Source organism: Pundamilia nyererei, unplaced genomic scaffold (genome assembly GCF_000239375.1).
Source record: "Pundamilia nyererei isolate P.nyererei 1_Seehausen unplaced genomic scaffold, PunNye1.0 scaffold00118, whole genome shotgun sequence".
NCBI lineage: Eukaryota > Metazoa > Chordata > Actinopteri > Cichliformes > Cichlidae > Pundamilia > Pundamilia nyererei.
The window spans coordinates 643143-647232 of NW_005187519.1; the positions used below are offsets into that span (position 1 = coordinate 643143).

At 43.3% G+C, this 4090-nt stretch overlaps 1 pseudogene; it reads right to left on the reverse strand.

Moving 5' to 3' along the window:
* Nucleotides 1-885: 885 nt before the first annotated feature.
* LOC106456342 (general transcription factor II-I repeat domain-containing protein 2-like) lies at nucleotides 886-1783 on the reverse strand (annotated as a pseudogene).
* Nucleotides 1784-4090: the final 2307 nt, after the last annotated feature.

The window sequence follows — 4090 nt, forward strand, 5'->3', positions numbered from 1 at the left end:
ACATGTAAGTGCTGTCATTAAATTGCACTTGGTTGCAATACATTTTATTATATTTTAAATTGGTTTTTAAAGTTACTTACCTATGTGTTTTCTGGCCTGATGTCTGACACTGTTTTCCTTTGGTCAGCGTGTCAATGTCTGGTTTTAGTTCTTGTGCTGTTGCAATCCGCAAAACAGCGTGGAGGTTGTCACCAGTGATGCGTGACCTGTGCTTGGTTTTGTTCAGATTCATTGTTGAAAACATCTGTTCGCACAAATAGGTGCTCCCAAACATGGACAAAACACGGGCAGCATGAAGTCGAAGCTGTGGCATTACAGCAGGGGACAGTAGACGGTAAAAGTCCACGACTGCAGCATCCTGGAACTTTGCTTTCAGGCCGCTGTCGCCTTGAAGCTCGATTAACTCGAGCTGAAGGTGATGGGGGGGGGCTTTGCTGACATCAGTGGTGAAAGGACTGGTAAAGATGGCAAAGCCCGAGTGTTGTGCTCTGAAGTCCGAGAAGCACCGATCAAACTCATTCATTAACCGGCTGAGTTTTGTAGCCAAACGAGCACGTGAAAAAACACCCGGAAATGAGGCTGAGATCCTATGACAAACAGAAAAGTGGACAAGATTGCCCTGTTCACTTGGCTCTTCCATAGATCCAGTTTATGCTGGAAACATGTGATCATATCGGACATCTGTGTGATGACTTGTTTGCGTCTCTGCAGCTTCTGATTCAGTTGCGTGAGATGCTCAGTTATGTCACATAAGATGGCAAAATCACACAGCCAGTTTGGATCTGACAGTTCAGACAGGAGTTTTCCTTTATTCTGCTTGAAAAGAGCAATGTCCTCCTTAAGCTCAAAAAAGTTGTTCGAGGACTTTGCTCCTACTCAGCCACCTCACTTCTGAATGAAATTTACAGTTTTCATGACCGTGTTCATTACATGATTCATCTCCAGCACCTTTCCGCACAAAGCTTCTTGATGGGTAATGCAGTGATACATTATCAGTGGTGTGTGACAGTTACTTTTTAGCAACCAGTCCTGCTTTTCCCCCACACATAGCAGGAGCGCCATCTGTAGTTAACGACACCAACTTTTCCCAGGGCAATCCAGTTTTACTTATGGATTTCTCCACCGCATTATAAATGTCCCGTCCCGTTGTGGTCCCATGCATGGCAGCTACATCCGAGAGCTCCTCGGTGACAGAAAGGTCCGGCTTAACGCCTCTAATAAAAATGGATAGCTGCGCCGTATCCGTGTTGTCTGTGCTTTCATCAACAGCTAATGAGAAAGCTGTGTAACTGCGAGACTCTTCAGTTAGCTGTGTTGAAAGGTTCCCTGCTAGCTCTGTGACTCGGTCGGCGATGGTGTTTCTTGACAAACTGACAGTTTGAAAAGTCTGTATCTGGTCGGGGCACACCTGCACACACACCTTCAGCATGCACTGCTTCAAAAACGTTCCCTCTGAAAAACATTTTGAAGCGCGGGCGATTTCTTCAGCCACAATAAAGCTAGCTCTCACTGCCATATCATTTTTGGCTTTGGCTTTTGTGAAAACATTCTGCTGCCATCACAGTTTGTCTTTTAATTCTTTGATTTTTTGGCTTATTTTACCATGCTTGGCTCCGTGTTTGGTGTCAAAATGCCAACGTATATTGTACTCTTTAACTACCGACAATGCCTCATGACACAAAAGACATACTGGTTTTTCTCCTTGAAGCATAAACATGTATTCACCTTCCCATCTTTCTTGAAACATCCTTCCGTCTGCATCAATCTTTCTCTTCCTGGACATTTTGGGATCATTTGTGGATAGCTCTTATCACTTGTCGCATTAATTAAACACAGATATGGATAAACTGCGACCTAGTGGCGGAATACTGTCACTGCACTGGTAACACAATGGACATATTGACATATAGACCTATTATAGACCTATTATAAGACACATTAACCACTCACCTTGAGTTTGACACATGTGATTTAGATGATCCCCAAGAAAATATTCTGTGGACTGACGAGACAAAAGCTGAACTTTCTGGAAGGTTTAAGTCCCGTTACATCTGACATAAAACTAACAGCATTTCATAAAAAGAACATCACAGCAACAGTCAAACATGGTGGTGGTAGTGTGATGGGGCTGCTTTGCTATTTCAGGACGACTTGCTGTAACTGATGGAACCACGAATTCTGCTCTCTAGCAGAAAAACCTGAAGGAGGATGTCCGAACATCAGTTCATGGCCTGAAGCTCAAGAGCACTTGGGTTATACAGCAAGTTTATCTTTAAAACATGTAACCTCTTGGTACCAAAAATCTCATCACTTGCCTTCAGATTCAGTACACAGATGAGTTACATAAACTGGTGTCTGAGATGTAGACTTACTTACTTACTCATGGATTAAGCTGAAGTTAATTTTAACCTTAAGCTGTTACATGTATTAAAAGTGGTGTAAATGCATTTGACGGACAGTTTTGGTGCATTTTATAAAGGACACTGAGGGGATACAGCTGACTGCTTTAACCCAGCGAGTTTTCTGCTAATAAGTAGGACAAAACTGGGACTCAGTCCAGTTAGTAACTGAATTATAATTGCATGTAAAGCATGCCAAAAAATTTCTGTATGCCACACATGAAATTACAAAAGTAAATAGCCAACAGAAAAGAAAGCAATGAGTGACATTGTTCCTATATGTCCAATGAATTCAGGTTTCTCCAAGTTTCTAGCTAACTTTTTCAGAGTGTAAAGATCAGAAGATGAGAAAGTAGAACAGCCTAAACTTGCCTTGCTTTCCAAAAAAAAATGTCCTCACTTTTCAGGTTCTAACTCTAACTGGCTCTCACAAAGACACAAACACACCCACACAGTCACACACGTACGGCGCTGAGCGACTTCTTGGTCTCATTTCTCCACTTCGCTTTATAATTCACACCCTCTTACCCTTCAGCGTACAAGACCATCACCTTGTTCACTTTTATTTCAAACTGCAGCCCTCGTACATGTTACAATTCGCCTCTCCCATTCTGCTGCTCTCAGCTGTCTCGCTGTATTACGCTGTGTTGTAGGCCTGTCCTAACCCGGGGTGTCTTATCGTCTCTGCTTATAGTCTTTTCGTCAGTTTTCTACTAATTCTAGCCAATTTTCAGTTAGGTGCTATGAAAGCCTGATATAGTGTATGAGAGAAGAGAAGCTGGTGAAGGTTTGGGCTACAGTTTGTCCTTCTCCCTCACACTCCCCCACCCCCATCTTCCCCTATCTGGAAAATTCAATAGACTAACCTTAAGAATTTAATTGATGCTGCCAACGGGATTACAAAAGGGCCGGCCGGCACAGGCCGGGGACAGCTGATTAGCAGCAGGGGTAATTGTTAATTGATTGATGTATCTCCTTACCTCTCTCGCTCTATGGGTCTTTTAAAGAGTGTTTTGTTTGCCACAGTGGCAGCGCCAGTGCAGCCGAACATGGCATTACCATATATCTTGGCTTTTTCCCCCTCCTGTTCCGTCTTTTAAAAACTACAGTCTCCTGGACATCTTTGTGTGCTGAGACAAAAGGCGGCTAAATATGCTGGGTTTAAGGTCACTGATAAGTGCGTAAAGGGCAGTGATTCCCATTTGGAGCTGACAAAGGCAACTGACAACCTGCAGCTATGTATGGTAGGTATTGGAGCGCCGCTCCAAAATCTCTTTCCTGCTGTGTTTTATTTAGTGATCTGATTTTTTGCTAACCTATGCTTTCTATTTTCAGAAATTAGCTCAGCCAAGATAAAAGCCTGGTGATTCTAATGATTCTGAGGAGAAAAAACAGGAGGTATGTAATAGCAAATAAGACAGAAAGAAACCAAGAGGAACACAGCGAGAGATTTGGATGTGTGTGAGCGTGAAGTGATGCTTTTGGGGTAACACAATCCTTCGCGGGTTCAGCAAACAGAAACAATCTGTCCATTATGCTGTCTTTTCTCTGACAACAAGGCTCTTTTTCATTCTGATCCCTCTCAGTGTGAAAACCCCGGGCTGTGACTGTCCGATCGGCGACTCCGAAAGCTTCCGCTGCAGCTATTTCTGCTCGCCCTTGTCCAAGCCAACACCAAAGCGACTGCCAAG